At 41.2% G+C, this 17,871-nt stretch overlaps 1 long non-coding RNA gene across 1 annotated transcript in view; it reads left to right on the top strand.

Moving 5' to 3' along the window:
• The window catches only part of LOC143693443 (uncharacterized), a 94,056-nt gene extending 76,629 nt beyond the window's left edge, over window positions 1-17,427 (top strand). The window contains exon 4 of the long non-coding RNA XR_013181139.1: window positions 17,319-17,427. This is a non-coding gene — a long non-coding RNA (uncharacterized LOC143693443). The remainder of the gene's footprint in view (window positions 1-17,318) is intronic.
• The last annotated feature ends 444 nt before the right edge of the window (window positions 17,428-17,871 follow it).

The raw sequence follows: 17,871 nt of genomic DNA on the forward strand, positions 1-17,871 counted from the left end.
GTGAGAGAAATAATTCATGTCATGACATAAAATAGTTTAGGTAGTTTGGGAAGTGGCATCTATGTTGTAGCCAGCTGTAACTGGATCTTGTCTGTCTCTCAGTTGTGGAGTTTCTTTTCAATTGATACTGTCATTGAAATAGCTGAGACTCAACTCCAGATACCTTGACCTTTTTCTGCTTGTTTTAATGCTGGCTGATTCTTCTGGATTCCCTACTCTCCTTATTAATTATACATTGAAAAAATAATGAAATATTATGAAGCACTGCCATGTCTGTGGAATCCAGCATATTGGATTTTTCACCTGGAGTGTCAAGCTAGATTAATTATTCTGATAACAGCAGGATTAATCCATTCATCACATACAGTGAAAAAGGCACTGTTAACATTCAGGCTGAGTAATTCTTGGTCTTGAGAGGTGCAAATGGCAGAACTGGCATTTAGAGGGCATTTGTGCCTTTTAAAAACCACATTCCCCTGTTACCTTCCCCCTTTCTTGGGCCAGATTCTTGCAGCAGGGCTGGCTGTTACCATGGGGGCAGGAGGCAGCTCTGTGCAGGGCTGTGTAGGTACAAATGTTTGGCAGAACCCTCCAATGTTAGGTAGAGGGTATAATTAACCTGCCATTTAACATTAAAAACAAAACAAAACATAACAAAAAACCAAAAGAAAACAAGAAAGAAAGAAGGAAGTGATTTTGTTTTTCTGGTCGCCTTAGTTCCTGCTTTCCTGAGGTGAGATTGCCAAGAACCATTACACGGCTTTTGAAAGCTGATTTGAGGTCAGACAGTGAATCAAAATCAATTCTTGATTTTTGTCAAGTGTGAGCTGCAGCCGAAGGGTCTGATTTGGGAAGAGGGTGAGCGTCCACGCTGGCATCCTGCCCTCACTGCTGCTTCCAGCTGCCAGCATCTTCTGTGCTGACCTCCACCTTCCTGCATTTCCTCTGAACTGATGGAACTCAGGGGCAGGATTCTTTCAGCTCAAACCCCTCGTGTTCAAAAAACTTATTCTATTTTGGTACAGGGAAAGGAAAAGAAAGTTAGATCTCTGGAATGTGGCCTCATTAAAAGAGAGGCAGGTAACTGGCTGGCTGCCTGACTGGAACTTGTCTCAGCTTCATGCACTCGTAACTGAAACAACTCAACTTTCCAGAAGTCTCTAAATGGATTGCTTTCAGTCGGAACAGTACACAGACATTATAAAACCTGCAATCACTTTTACTGTAGGGCCATAAAGTATAGATCTGTTAAAGTCTGGGTGCAGAACATACGGACATCCTACAGTTCCGACCAGCCCAGATGAAAGTCTATTATGAATGATGAAAACAAGGTACTAGAAAATCCATTAGGGCTATTTGTTCCCACTTGCAATGATAGTCTCTGTAACCACATTAAATCAAAGCATCTCTGGGACTTCATTACAAGTTTCTTTTATCGATACCGTAAGATGATATAAATAACAGTGTAAGAAAATCTGGGAGAAGAAATTACATTGCTTTGTATGATTTACGTATTTGTGATCAATTATTTAGCATTTCTAGCAGAGGTGCACTTAATGTTTTCATTGGAGTGGGACCCTGTAGTGCTGGGGACCATGTGCAAATTGAGTGAACAAGAATCGCTGGCCCAGAGTGCTCTAACCATTTAAATTGGGTTAAGGACATAAGAGTGTAAAATGAGAGAGCAAAAATGACTAAACTCCTCTCCAGATACCACCACTGCTCTGGGATTGAAACTACATTCATATCCAGTGAGAAATGAAAAGACATGTTTGGTTTTGAACTCTAGGAAACAGTAAAATCAGAGACCAACAGAAACCTGTGGTCACTGTGTGTAGCAGCTCCTTCCCCGTGCTCTCCACAGCTCTCCTTCTTTCACAAACAGAAACAAGACTGGCTGGTGTCTCTTCTGGAAATAATGGCCTTGATCAAGAATGGTTAGCAAAGAGGAGAAAGAACTGCATGTTTTTGTGGCAAAAATTGAATCAAGACTTTCTACAAGGCCAGGCAGTGATAGGACAAGGGATAATGTCTTTAAACTGAAACAGGGTAGATTTAGATTCGATATTAAGAAGAAATTCTTTACTGTGAGGGTGGTGAGACACTGGGACAGGCTGCCCTAGGAGGTTGTAGATTCTCCAGCCCTGGAAGTGTTCAAGGCCAGGTTGGATGGGGCTCTGAGCAACCTGGTTTAGTGGAAGGTGTCTCTGCACATGTCAGGGGGGTTGGAATGAGGTGATCTTTAAGGTTCCTTCTAACCCAAACAATTCTAACAGTCTCTTATTCTATAATTCAGATTGTTGTGTTTTTGACAAGAGTCAAAACAAGCCTTGTTCCTCCTGACCCATCAAGAGGTTTTCATTTCAGTTTGCAGACCTTGTGAGCTCAAAACACAAAAAAGAGATATTAATCAAACATGCCAATAAAGTTCAGAGAAAGTAACATGAACCCAAAACAGTGATTGCCCCCACCACCACAGATTCCCCTCCCTCTTTGCAATGTGTAATTATCATGAGGTGGTTATCAGTCCTGCAATAACAAGGCACAACAGGATGAGTTAGGAATGTATCATCAATTTATCATCACATTACCTTGTAATTTTTTTGCTTTTATTGGTCTATACAGCCTCATCATGCATAAATAGTGGTGTGCAACTTTGTGAAAATTGGTCAAAATGAAAAAGCCCACCTTGAAATAAATTATATTAAACACATCAATTTCTAACATAAATATATAATTTGTATTTTAGAAATCCAAGATGCCTGCAACCCCAAATCATAGGAACTGTGACTTGTTAACATAGATGAGGAGATGTGTCTATGCCAGTCACTGGTTCCAAAAGACTTTAAACAATAAATCTGAAACTCAAACTTGCATAATGCCACATTTTCAGGGACTGCTGGGGTGGGTGAAATTCAGACTATGATGGCAGGGGCTCTAATTACCTAAAGGATGTGAAAATCCAGTTTTTACTCAAGGTGGCTTTGAAAATCTTAGACAGTTTATTCAGCATTATCACCTCCATGCATTTGTCCCTGTGAAATGGATGTGTCAGGGAGTCATGTTCCTGTCCTGAAGGATGGTCCTGCTGTAGTGAAGACAGAATTCCAGGAGTTTTCTTTCAGGATGCACATGAAGGAGAATGGAGTGATCTTCTGAAGGCCTCAAATGGCAGAGAATTATTTGTCTCCCTCTAAGTGTAAAGCCCTGGAGACCTTCCCCAAGGTCTGGGCAGTTGGAGTTGATGCCATGTGCAGGAGCAAACTCCCAGTAAAAGCAGCAATTTTTGTTCAGTCAGGGGGGCTGGTTGGCTCCAAGAAAACCTGCAGCAGCTCATCCTTTGCCCTTCTTTGCGTCTGAAATCTGGGTTTGTTCTACTGTTCTCATTTTTGAAAGGAGGAACAGTTTTGAGCATCCTAACCAACCAGAGCCTTTGGGGCAGCTGCTATTCCTAGTTTGATCTTTAATCAGTGTAATCATGGAAGCAGAGTGTTTTACATTTCTGGCATTCATGAAGACAGCAGAGGACCCTTCAGGTGGGCATTGCAGGATTATGTCAATATTGCCCCTTTTTCTCTTCCACTTCACTGTACCAGAAAGGTAAATTCATCAATTATGTCCCAAAAAGCTACAGATTAAATGAACACACAGCCTGCTGTCTGCCATCAGCCTGTCCCCATGGTCTCTCTGACCTGTTTGACTGAATGCCATATAGCAAAGCCAAAAAGCAGGAAAATTCCTGTCCTCACAGCAGTGACATGATATAACCAATGTCCTTTCCTCTAGTATCCCTAAAATAAACCTTTTGAGGTTCAGCTGAAGCTCCTGAAAACATCCTTGAACATGGCTTCTGAACACACCAGAGTTACAGCTTTTATGTGAATATCTATTTATGCACATATGTACACATAAATATTTTTAAAAGTTAAAAGTCCAATTCAGCTTCCACTCCTTACAAACAGAGTACATCCACTGGGTTTAATAGGAGAGTAAAATCAGGTCCCAGCTCATGAAAGGGCTTCAGTCTGAGCTTTGAGGAGGTGACACGTACCAGAGACTTTAATTAGTCATGTCAGCAAAAGCTCTGCTGACTCAGGGCTTCCATAGCTCAGCTGGTCTGTAGGGCAGCATCCAAGCTGGATCCTATAGGATGTTGACCTCTCTTGAGAACCCTGTGCAGCAGCCAACCATCTGCAAAACATGCAGAGTAATCATAATAATTCCCTTGGCAGTCTGTTTCAGAGAGGAAAGGGAAAAGAAAGAGAGAGGAAAAAAAAAAAAAAGGAAATTAATTTCAGTTAGCGTTGAAATACTCCTGTGATTATTGCCTTCACATTTTTTAGTTTGGGGCTGTGTATTGGAACATTTCTACTCTCAACACCAAATGTTGTAACAAGGTCTTCAGGGCTAAGACAAAAAAGAAAACTCGTTATTCTAGTTTGGTATTCTCTCCCTTCAACAAAGATAGATCTTGATTCTTAAGAGGAAATGTGTTTTTACACATTTTTGCACAGGGGTAGTTAACATTATTTATTATAGCCACAATAGCTTTCATGTCTAATTGTAGGGGTGGCCAACCTCCCTGACCCCATGAACAATATAACAAACCCTTCGTATGCCTGACAGTCTGTTATCCCTGAATTTTTAAGAAAAGGAAGGGAAATAAGCTTATGATGAGAGTTTTTGGTTTTCTTTTCCTGAAGCACTGACATATAAAATACCTCAATTTTGCTGTATTGCTGTATCTGGTGGCCTGAACTCCTCCATTCCTCTGGAAGCACTGGCAAGGGCAGGTGTTGCTTTGCAGAACAGCTGCCTCTGGCTGGGGACTCCAGCATTATCAGCCCAAAACTGTTTTCTGTGGAAGGCCTGTTTACCCAGGAGAGGTCAGGAGGTGGAAGTGTCCCCATGTGGAGGTGAACCTGTGGCAGTAAATGGAGGTGACTTTAAAATGAAGGCACTCTTTAGCAGGTTCAGTTCTGAAATTTGTCACTTGTACAAATGGGGGAACAGAAAGTAAAATGAGAGAATTTTTCATGTAGCACATGTAATAACCCTTTAAATACTTTGTGAGCCCTCTAGTGGTGCTGTCCATGCCCTGGAAACCTCCAGGAGGCAGCTGGAGCAGGGCAGCCTTTCGTGTGAGTACCAACACTGCTCTTAAGGGTGCAGCGTGCACATCTCCCTTTTTCTGATTAGCTTTGAAAACCACAGAGGTGAGGGCTTTATTTCTGCTTCTCCTGATAAAAAATTCTTCAGAACAAAGGTGTGTGGCTCCTACACACCTCAGGCAGCTGTGGTGGACAAGGCAACATCCTAAGGATGTTGTCCTTAGACAACATCCTAAGACAACATCATCCTTAATGTGTCTGCTGCAGGTCTGGTTTTCAGTATGCTGTGGGTTAAACAGCATAGCAGGGATACAGCAAGAGTTCACCAGAGAGGAAAAATTTGGCTGCAAAATCCTAAACCCATTTCTAAAAGAGCTCATCTATGGGATTTCTGTGCTGTGAAAAGCATCACTCTGCTTTTATTCCAAACACAGTTTGGAGCGCTCCTTTATTTTTTTAGAATTGACTCATAAAGACTCCAGGAGGGCAATTAGTGAAATAAACCTCTAATCCTCGGTGCAGTGCCTGCTATGGCACTGCTGTTTAACAGCCTCCTTGCTAATCAGTTCTCTTCAGTGGGCTAAATGCCATAGATGCTATGTAAATAAATGCAAGTTTAAGAGTGTTCTACAGCGAGCAGTTGCAGGTCTGTTCCTTCTCCTCCACCATAAAATCAGCAGGCATGTCAACAGATATCTACTCCACCTTGCAGAAACAACTTTCCTGCTTGTTTCATTGCTGCAGCTCAGGAAAAACAGAAGCAGGGAGCAGCAATAAAACAGCCTGTTCATCGTGGGCAGCACCTCCAGCATCTGATACCTGATGGCAGCCAAGGCACGGAACAAAGGTGCATATTTTAGAGTCAAAACAATGCCCACAGTTTAGGTGGCTATTTTATTTCTTCTGTGATAAATTTAAAGCCAGACTCTCATAGTTAGAGCTTTCTGGATGAAATGGCTGCTCCTTGTCACCTTCTTCATGCATAACATTTCTCCAGAGGAGAGGTTTTCCTTTACAAGTTGAGGAATATTAGTGAAATTAGTGAAACATGAGAAATATTAGAGGTATTAGTGAAAATTGGTGAAATGTGAAACATTAGAGACATTAGTGAAAGATGTAATAAATATAATTTGAAATGGGGCAGTGTGCAAAATCCCATCAAAGACAGATGAAACCCAGCCCTGTTGAGGATGGTGGCAAACCCACATCTTCTTTAATGGAACTAGAATTTCACCCTTATGTGTCAATGAGCAACATCTTTTAACTAACTTTTTTGTCTTCCAAGGAGGGTCAAAGAAATCTGTAATACTGTATGTATTTGTCATTTCTCTTCTGTGCTGTTCTGAGGTAGGAGCAGCGATGCTCAGAAAGAGAAAAATTAAACCCTTAGTATTTCCAATACTACATCCCAGTATCCTCCAGCACAGAGATGAGGGTGAAAAAATGAAGACACAAAGAGATGGAATTACTTGCCCTGAATTATCCATCAGACCTGTAAACAAAGCACAGGTCTTGCATGCTCATGGCATTGAGCAGACATCTAGTAAATAAGATGATGCTGGGTCCTGCAAGTTTCACCAAGTTATTTACATAACATTCTTATCACTCTTCATACTTACATTGAATGGCAAATCTAAATAAACAAAGCATTTTATTTGAGTTGAATAACAAATCTTGAATAAACAAAACATTTTATATGAGTGTCTAGCATTTAAGAATTTTCAGAATCTCCAGAGTTCCATTGTCTTGCCTCTGTAGAGAACTGCTCCCTTCCTTTTTTTTCAGTGTGGATTTTTTAATAATTTCTGATAATGTTGTGATACATATCACTGGCAACTTCAAACACTCACATTTTACAGATAAATGATCTTAATTATACAAATTCCTTCTGCCTAGTGAGAACTTATTAACATAGCAACATCTTATACATTAATACTAACTAATTTCCACATATATTATTTATCAATATTTTAGCATCTAGCACAGGTGGTGAGCTTTTCACTGACTAAAATGGTGAATGAACTCAGGTAAATTATACTGGCAGACCATATGCACCCTGTGCATGACTGCTGAAACCTAAGAATTTCACAAAGCAGAAAAAAAGATGCCATTTTTTTTTTTTTTTTGCTCTCCAAATGTTACCAATTTTGGAGTTCATTTTCTTCTATGCACACAGAGACACAAAATATTCAGCAACATCATTAGGTATGTTTATTAAGGATAGAAAACTGGACCTGTTGACATACTGCACATGCAAAGCCATTCTGAAGTTATTAGTTTAACTAATAGGCAGTTAAATGATTTCAAAATATGCTTAGAACAGGTGAGATTGCTTAAAGAGGAATATTTCTGAATTCAATAACTGAAAAAGGTGGCAGCAAACCCTGCAAATTCAGATCAGTGTAAGCTAGAGGACAAAGAGCTGGTTATACGAAAAATGAGAACTGAAAGGATTCGGTGAGTCCTGGTGAAATTCCACAATAGCAAAATACAGCAATTTCTTTGCAGAATGTTTAAAAAAGTTTGTTTCTTTACCTTTACTTGAATTTTAATTTTACTATGAGATGTTCAGAAATAATTTTTGATTTTCTTAAATTATCGAGATCCTATCCATTTAGGAAAAAGAGTGGGGGCTTTTCTTCTACCTTGCATTAGACTGAAAATATTCACACTTAGTATAAAATAGCTTTAAATTATGTAGCATAATTTCCTGCCAAAGATTTGGGTCTGCTCTTACTAGGGCTAGTGGTTTGTCAGGATAAACTATGCATGTTTTCATGGGGAAAATGCAAGGTGAGCACCATGAACGTGCAGTACAAAACATGGGTAATTTTATTTAAATACAAATATTCTTTGTTTTGAAATACACATAGATATTACCTATTTTTAAATACACACATTGAAAAATAAAAAAGAACAACAATTTTGTTAACTCTTTATCTTTACTTCAGCGGCAGCAAGAGCAGAGTGGTTTTATTGCCCTCTCCTCATTTCTGCTTCTTTGGCCGTGCAGAGGGAACTGAGTTTTCCTAGTTCTGTGGGGTCAGGGGGTTCTGAGCACACAGGTGACTTCTCCAGGGGCTGCCAGGAGGTGAGGCAGCCAGCCCACATCCAGTGGGTCACCCTGCCAGCCTTCAGCCCTCTAAGGGAGAACTCCAGGGATCTGTGATGGACAAGACAAAAACCATCGCTCTTACAGATTTCCACAGAGCAGCCTTGTCCCTGGAGGGTGCAATTACAGAATCATCAAGGTTGGAAGAGACCTGCAAGTTCATCCAGTCCCACTGGCAACCCAGCACCACCATAATCACCCCTAAACCATGTCCCCAGGTGTCACATCCAGATGGTTCTTGAACACTTCCAGAGACTCCACCAACTCCTTGGGCAATTTATTCCACTGCCTGATCACTGTGTCAGTGAATTTCTTTACTAGTATCTAACCTGAACCTCCCCTGGTGCAACTTCAGGCTATTCCCCTCTTGTCCTTTCACTTGAGACATGGCAGAGGACACAGACCCCAGCTCACTGCAGCCTCCTCTCAGGTAGTTGTAGATGTCTTTGGGCTCCTTCCATGATCACAACTAAGATAAAGTAATCTGATATAACTGAGATAAGGTAATCTCACAACTGAGATAACACAACCCCTTGTCCAGAGAAGTCTATTTCTTTCTGCCAATTAATCAATCAACCCAGATAAATGAATCTCCAGCAACTAAAATGTTTCTCTATGAATTTTGTCCCCTGTTAAGCCCCCTTCTATTCTAAGGTTCTGTACCACCTTCTATTCACAGGTGGTACAGAACCAGAGGGGGTGTGTTTATACTAACAGCAGCCCTGCCAAGTCAGAGCCCCCCTTTCACTGAAAAGAAAGGTCCTGCTCCATCTCCCCTGCCCTTTCTCCCCATCTGCAGGCACCCTTCTCCCTCCCCATATTGGCTTTGGAAATTGTGTGGCCTCAGGGCGAGCCCTCTCACTTGACAGGCTGACATATCTGGCAGTAAATTGTTTTTTACTTGCATATTTATTTATCTGAGGTGCTGGATTTCCACCAGGTCAATTCTCTGCATTGATTTGCCCCAGGGCTACCTGATCTCTAGAACCACCCCAAGGGAATGGGGCAGGCTGGGGGAGGAGAGAGGATGAGGAACAAGGTCTCCTCTCTCTTCCTTGGCAGGGCTCAGTGAGATGTGAAACCATAACCAGAAGATGAAGCTCACTGGCAGCTTGGTGTCCTGCCTGCTCCTGTCACATGCTCCTGTCCTGTCCTTGCACCAGCCCCAGCAGCTGCAGGAGCTGCATTTGACAAAAACCTGACCCTTCCTGGCAGTCCTTGTTTCAGCTGCGCTGGCAGAAATGCATTTCACTGCTGGGTGGGCAGGCAAGAGCCCACCCACACTGACAGGAGGGAGCAGGCAGGGCAGGGACATGGAACCACAGCAGGTAGACAGGATACAGATGGCTTGAGATGCTTTGGAAGGGCCCCCGAGCTATCCAGAAGAAATCATGAGCTGTAGCTGTGGGGTTGGCATCCTTGAGAGCCCCTCCGAATGTGTTCACAGTGTCCCTCTTCCCACATCACTCAGCACATCTTTCTCCTCTTAAACAAATGTCTCCTTATGGCAGGAGCTGTGGATGGATTTAAAAACACACGAAGCCAGCTGAAAACAAAACTCTTGTGACAGCTATCACAAAACTGCAGCTCTAACAGCCATGGCTGCCTGCATGTCGAAACATTGCTGGAAGAGAGTCGGGCTCAGTGCAGTGGCACTCATCAAACCCTGGCATGATGAGAGGTATCCTTCCTGTTCACACAGGCATCCCAGAAGCCAGAACTGTCTTTCTGCATCTGCCTTATAAAAACTTCTTTCTTGAGCTGCATGCATCAATTCAGTTTGCTTTCCTTCTGGATGATGAGCAAACGCGAGCTTTTGAGTTTATCAAGCCACAGCTGTGAGATACCTTTGACAGGGAGTCTGCAAACCCAAATCCCCCAGTCTGATGAATATTCTCAAAACTAAGCACATTCAGGCTTCTGTGCACTGGATATCACACAGGCTTCCACAAGATGTGAGGGACTGGCAAAACAGAGCAGTGAGCTTAATTATGAAACAAAAAGCTACTATGTAGTAGCTAAGGGTACCCAAAACCCAGAGATTAATTCTGTCTTCCTGAGATATGAAGGACTGGCTGTTACAGGCCTGGTTTATCACTGTGTTAAACCAATTTCATGTTGGTGTAAAACCAGGATGATAGAGCTGTGCTGAATAAACCCGAGTATGCATCCCCTCTGTTCTGTCATACACTCTCACAGATATAAAACCAGCTAATGATTGAGAAAATCAAAGAAAAACCTGTAAAAATGAAATGGTAGAAATGTCAGGTGCGGGGGAAGAGAATCGTTACACTACTTGATCAATGCACTCCTACTGAAATGATTTGGCCTGAGGGGCAAGAGAAATTTATTGGGAAGATAACATGCAGCAAGATAAAGACCTCTTGGAAAGCAGCATTAAAATATCTTTCCTGAGTAATTAAACCAGGCTAAAAGTTTCTTAAAGACTTTAGGGTTCAACATCCCCTCGTGTGTTTGACCACCTCCATCTCAACATTTTATTTAATGCTTGCAACCCTTTGAACCCTGTTCTGTTGTTACTGAGCTTGTTGTACAGTACTTTATTGGTTTAGGAGACACTTTGATTCACAGTGACTTATTCACAGCATAATTCTATTCAAGAGAAGCAAGCATGTGACTCTCTACAGCAGCAGCACATTCTGAGTGGATAGCATGGCACACATTGCAAAATCTATATTCATCCCAGAGCATGTGTTCATGCCATGAGAATTCATATTTCTTCTTTAAAACTACACGAGTCTTTCTCAAGTGTAAAAGGCATTAGGAAGTGCACTTGAAAACACTCTGAAGTTCAGGAAATGCCAAGGAACCTCATTTCTAAGCGTGTCTATTTGCACAGGAACGTCAATATGCAGAATGACTGCTGGGCTAGAACAATGCAGGAAAAGAATTTGCAGAAAGGGGGCCAGCGTGGCTGGGATGAGCATATTGTGGGAAAAGTACCTTGCATGGTAGCAGAGCTTTCAAATAATGGCTCCATTTAATTCCATCTCTGATCATTAACTTTAGCTGTTTAAAATATTGCAAATATAGTCCTTATGAGATTGTTTAAAAGAAATTTTTGGCTTGCAATAAGTCAGTAGTAATCAGTGGCAATGGTAATTTTACAGTAAATGTACATGAAGTTTATGAGTGACTACACAGTAGGACATAAAAATATCTATTTCCAAGTTTTATGGGTGTTCTCCAGAAAAAAACCCCAACCTTCTGAGAAGCCCATTTACCCAAGTAGACATCTATACACATCCATTTACTGTAAGAGAAACCAAATTTGTGTCCTCTGTAATGTTTACTTTGATTAACTATAGGTAGTTTGCCCTTTGATTGCTGCTAGTGTTCTGTGGAACCATTTGTTTTCCTGCAGAGTTAAGGGCATTAAAAGAGGAGGTATTGCCTTCTTTTTGGCATGAATTAATTTTAAAAGAACTTTTGTTTAAAAGGGTACTTTAAAAATCCTGAAGAAGCAGAGATTGCCCAGCCTCTTACCCATCCACTTTAGGAATGTGCATGAGCAGACACCTGGGACATGGACCTTATAAAGGAAGAAGAGAGAATATTTTTGTAAGGAGCACTCTGTTAAGTTATTGGCAACAAATCACTTGTCCCTCAGGACACACAGCACTTTCATTTCTACTGGCAAAACATGGAGGGAGCCTGCTCTAAGTTTACCTGTTATTTATTCTGAAAGGTTTTAATAAGGACTTAATTGTAGAAGGGTTTCCAAGGAACGGCTTGAAAATGAATGTATCCTTGTCCAGGGAAAATAATGGCTCTGCTGCATAGTTTAGAATCTTTGGGATTAAGGATGTGGCTGGTGGAATTTATGAAAAGTAGTGTAAATAAATACATCAAGATGTGATCATTTGGAGGTTGTTTCTCATAAGTGCTCTTCCTCCTCCTTTTGTGTTATTTATTCTTCTCTGCTGTGCAGCCCTGACAGTTTCCTTTGGGAGCTGGTGCAGATACCTGGGGTCTGGCTGCTGGGTCCCCCCAGATGGGATGGGCTGGTCCCACCTCAATGTTCTTGGAGGGCTTCAGCCTCCAAACACACCTTTAGAGGAGAAAGCAAACAAAGGAAGGCTCAGGTTCCCTTGTTGGTGCTCAGAGAGATGCTGTACCTGCTGTGGGTGGGGGCATCACCACCCTACAGTGCTCTGCAGGTGATCTTCTTTGCTTTCTGTGGGGGAGTCTGTTGACAATGGACTATTTTCCACCTGAAAAATGGAAGCAGTTCTGCTGTTCATCCTCCCTGCTGGAGGTTTTCAATGGCAGGTGTGCTGCAGCAGCTCTGGAGAGCCTGAGGAGCCCACTGCTCTCCCACCACGGAGTCAGAGAAAGGCACGTGGGCCTGAAGAGCCTTTTGAGAGAGCTCTCAAGCCTCTTGAACCTGAGCTTGGCTGTTTCTGTTGTGAATGACAGCAAAGAGCCAATCACCCCTAACCAAGTTCATGTTGCAGTAAAGGGAATTTAAATCCTGAGAGTTTTGGTTCAAGGCTGCACAGACACCTCCATTTAGTCACTGGCCTCTCTTTTTATTCCAACACTGTTGTAGGAATGTAAATTGGGACCAACAAGGAACAAAATGGTTTCTGTTCCTAAGTAGATGCTTCAGTTAAGGCCATCAGATGCAAGTTTTAATTATCGGTGAGGTAATTGAATGCCAACATTTTTTTCCTTTGTTTCAGGCTGTAATTATCTCGTTTTACACCTTCATGGTCACTGCTTGTTTTCATGGGGAGATTTTTTTGCAGTCCCTCACACTGATTTAAAAAAACATCTGAAATTACTAGTACCATAATTAGGACTGAAACGGGGAACAGCTCCCCCTAATAATTGCAGATATGATGAGTAACTGTAATTTATGTTGGCTTTCTATCACCACGAGTTTTACAAAAAGCAAAACAAACAAAAACAAACAAAAAGGTCAGCATCCCCACATTTGCTCTTTGCCCAACCTGTCCCCTCCTCTCCTGGTTCCTGTGGGCTGTGGCCACTCAATGGCAAAGGTGTGGGCTGAACATGTCTGTCTGTCTGTCTGTCTGTCTGTCTGTCTGTCAGTTGTTGATGCAGCTCTCCAGTGTAACGTGGGGATGAACCACAGTGGATCTCATCCACCTTATCCCCTCCTCCCCTGTGCCACATCCTCAAGCACAGCAGCTCACAAGGGTGTGGAAAACTGAGCTGACAAAGTCAGAGGACCCAGTGGATGGGAATCCATGACACCAAGTGTTGTGAAGCTACGAGGAGCCAACACAGAACAGTTTGGCCCCAAATCCTCCTCCCAAATGTGTCTGTTGGGCAAAGGTCCACTGCAACCTCTCTTATTCCAAAATACTGCAGAAGTACTTTAAGAACCAAAACCCATTATGTTTTAAAAAATAACTATATTGGAGGGAGTTGAAGGTTTACTTTTTAGACACAATTGTCTAAAACCCCAGATGTTTCATGTTTAAATCACCATGAACTCAGAGGTCTGATGCTCCACTCAGGCCAGTCCCAAGGTTTAGAGGCTTAGAACCATCTAATAGACCATCCATATGTTGTCACTCTGTCCTTTCAGTGATGATTCAGACATTAAACTTCTCATTTTTATGATTTGTCTTTCAGTGTGTTTTTCATTAATATTAAGATAAAAATAAACCCCAGAAAGTTCTTAGGTGTATGAATGTATCATTAATACAAGTGTTGAATGATTACGTAAGGTAAGAGTGCTTTTCCTCCTCCCTTGCATTTCCATGGAATAAGAAACTGTAATATGCCTGAAAACCCTCTTTTGTAATGTTGCTTCACAATCATTGACTAGAAAGATCAGAACATTTCCTGAAATAATGTGGTTTGCATAAGGTCACATTAGAGATCAGAGGGAAGAATTGCACCATGTCCCAGTTAAAATATGTCTTTTAACCACTGAATTTGCTCTTTTGTAATTTTGAATATTTCCCCCAAATGAGCATAATCAAGATACCTCCACATGTGTTATTGTGCATGTATCTGTATTTATATACATGCCCATATACATAGCAGATGCAAAGATTTTGGTTGTACCGCATGCAACTGCAAAAACAAAGTTACTTCAGAAAATCAACCAGTAATAAAATGCTGTAATTTTTCTTAGGAAGACAAGAAAATGTGAGTAAAGATTAGAATTATAAAAAGAAAAATTCACCTGGAAAACCCTTCTACAGTAAGCAGAACTGTTGTTCTTTATCACAGTGGTCAGACAGTCACCTGCAGTGTGGCAGCTGTCCCTGAACACCACTGAGTTCTCCATGCCCGTGGCTCTGTACTGCTCTCATAATTGCTAACTGAAAGTTATGGGGAGAAAAAGAAATAAAATAAAATAAAATAAAATAAAATAAAATAAAATAAAATAAAATAAAATAAAATAAAATAAAATAAAATAAAATAGAATAAACTAAACTAAACTAAAATAAAAGGAATATCAGAGTATCAGTTTTAACAGAGCACTGGAAAGCAAAGAGCCACAATGTGTTGTCTGGCTGATGGTGTATCCAAAGTTCATCTGGAAGTTGAAAGGGGCCGCAGGAAGACATTGAATGCACCTGAGAGATAACGATGTAAATCAGGTTTTGTGGTAATTAAGGTATGTGTGGTGAAAACAGAGGCAGATGCATGTTTAGATTAGTGAGTTGTGCCAAACATGATTGGTGCTGAAACTTTGAGAATTGATTGCCAAATTTGTTGTTATTCCCATTCCAGGCAGAGAGTTTGGAGTAGAAGAGTCATTAGCAGCAGCTCTCTCAACACTACCAATGTAATGATTAGTAAAACCTGAAAACATGCTGGGCAGCCCTCTGGAGAGCTGGCTGCTAACATGGCCCTAAAAGTTTCTCTTATATTTTGTCTTTTACCTGCTGGTGTCCTAAAATGGTATTTTCCACCTTCTTTTGTCCTAACCCCTGATTTTGGAGACTGAAATGCAACATAAGACACACCCTTCAGTTCTCAGGGTCAGTAGGAACATTCACTTGCTCAGAGTTAATCACACACCAAAGCAATATTTTGAATGGCCATTTTAACCCTGCAACACCCTGCCAAAGAAAACCCTACTGGCAAGGATCAGTGTTATCCCCAGTGTTGTCTCCCCAGCTCTGTTTATGGCAAGAACCTGTGCTTTTAATTTATCATAGTCCCCTCCTGAAGTCTGGTGTTGTCATGTAAAGCCAAACAGAGCAGATGTTGTTATGATAATGATGATTAACATTATTATTGATGTTTATAAATTAAAGCCTGTTTAGGCGAGCAGTCACCTGCCTGTTTGAGTTCTGTGGGACTGACAGGACCACTGAGGCCCCCACGCTTGATTAAAGGCTGTTTTAAATAGGAGTGAACCCGAACATATGTTTAATTGCTTCACTAGAAGTATGGAAAGTCTCATTCTCTTCATGGGACCAACCTTTGTTCCTTCCAGCCAGACCATGCAGGCATAAATCACCCTGAGCAGCCAAAGAATCCTCTGCCTGCAAAAATCCCCGGATTGATCAAACTTAACACCTAATTACAGAGCTGGGGAGCTTGCACTGAAGGCGGTTTGAAAGGCTGCCTGGAACATCATGGGTTGAGCTGCCTTTGTTGGGAGCATTGTGCTGTGATGTGTAACGTGGGTAGATTCCTGTGGGATGTTGACAGTTTGTGGGAAATGCATGTAGGAGGAACTGGGTTACGAAGACCAGGGGGTTTAAATTTTTTTTTTTTTTTTTTTTTTACTCTCTCTCTCTCCCTCGTTGTACTGCATGTGGGCTTGGAGATTTTTGGGGTTTGGTTTGTTTTGTTGGCTTTTTAAGCTATGGGGAAGGAAGAGCTTCTGGTTTTGGAAAAATCTGGCCACTCCATGCAGTGTGTTATGAGCCACTCATTCCTGAAGGTTCAATACTGCACTGGTCCTACCCTCCTAAAAGGATGCTGGTTGATGCTCCTCAAAGCTCTAATGTTCTTTTTTTTTTTTTTGCTTATGGCATTTATATTGAGTGCTAATCACTTGTTAAGCTATGGATTTATGTAATAAATTAATTAGCTCTGCAATGTTTTCTCCACTCTCTGCCTGCCAGTCTGTCTCTGCTGGGACTTGTTAGTTTTTTTCCAGTTACAAATAGCTCTCAGAATTATTATTTGTTTTTAAATAATTTGTCAGGCAAATATTTTTTTCCCTTTCACACCAGAAGTGGATTTTCTCCTGTGTGTTATCCCAGCCTGAGGCACTGGGCAGGCGTGATTTGGGTCTGCACTGACAGTGGGTTTTCAGAGTTACAGAGTTTAAAGTTCATGAGCTTACAGAAGGGCAAGGATAGGGCCAGAAGCTTTGCCATTGGAAAAGGATGGATCTTGCCTTCATGAACAACTTAGGCCTAGTATGAACAGGGCATGAGCTATCCAAAGCCATAATGTCATTTGTTATAGAAAAACCATTCTCATGGCACCCTCCCTCCCATGCTTTCTGTTCCCTCTCCTGAGTGTATGCTGGAATTGGTATGATATCAGAGCAGGATGTGTTTAATCCAGAGATGTGTTTGGTGTTTACAACTTATTGAAAAATATTTCTTGAACTCCGTGAATTTGCATATTCCAGTTTTCTTCATATGCATTCAGTCCATTTTAATTTTGCTAGAACAAAGAATTTCAGAGAATGGTTTTGTATTGGTGTTGTGAGAAAAAAATGCAGTCTTTTATCACTCCTTATGGATTTTTATTATGTAACATTTCCACCTTTTTGAATGAGAGAAACATTGAATAGGAGCACAGGATATTTAATTTGTATTAGACTTATCATATTGAAACCTCTAATACATTTCTTCTTATTTTGTCTTTAAATTAAATGGACCTAATCCTTTTTATCTTTTCACATAGAAAATTCTTCATTCCTCTATTTATTTTAATTATTTTTATCTGAATCCCCTCTGTTGTTGTATTATCTCCTCCAAAAGCACTGACCAAAACTGAACAGTGTCCCTGTTGGCAGTGCATTATTCATTTACCTATCACATTATGCTGTTTGTAATGTTTTCCACCCTGTCTTGCACCTCATAATACACAATTTGTCATTTTTTTTCCCACAGATTCCACACTCTACAGAAGCTTTCCTGCAGAGCTGTCATCAGGAGTGAACCAAGCCTTTTCCAGAGTGTTGCAGTTTATAAGTCAATAAAGTGCCTTTGACTTTCTAAATTCTTACTAATTGTCAATGCTTGTACTGGGCTGCCATTCACCTGGCATTGTTTGGGTTGTCACCATGTTTTTCTTCAGTTTCAGCCAATAATGTGTTCAGTTCTGGCCCCCTCACAACAATAAAGACTTTGAGGCTCTGGAGTGTGTCCAGAGAAGGGCAATGGAGCTGGGGAAGGGGATGGAGTACAAATCTCATGGTCTGTGGCTGAGGGAGCTGGGGGTGTTTAGCCTGGATAAAAGGAGGCTCAGGTGGGACCTTACACTTGGTAAAACACCCTGACAGGAGGTTTTGAGCAAGTAACCATTGGTCTCTTCTCTCAAGAAAAAAATTAGAGGATGAGAGAAGCAAGGGGAGGTTTAGATTGGATATTAGGAAATATGTCTTCACAGAAACAGGTTGTCAAGCATTGAAACAAGCTGCCCAGGGAAGTGGTGGAGTCACCA

This window comes from Agelaius phoeniceus, chromosome 2, assembly GCF_051311805.1.
Source record: "Agelaius phoeniceus isolate bAgePho1 chromosome 2, bAgePho1.hap1, whole genome shotgun sequence".
NCBI classification, from domain to species: Eukaryota; Metazoa; Chordata; class Aves; order Passeriformes; family Icteridae; genus Agelaius; species Agelaius phoeniceus.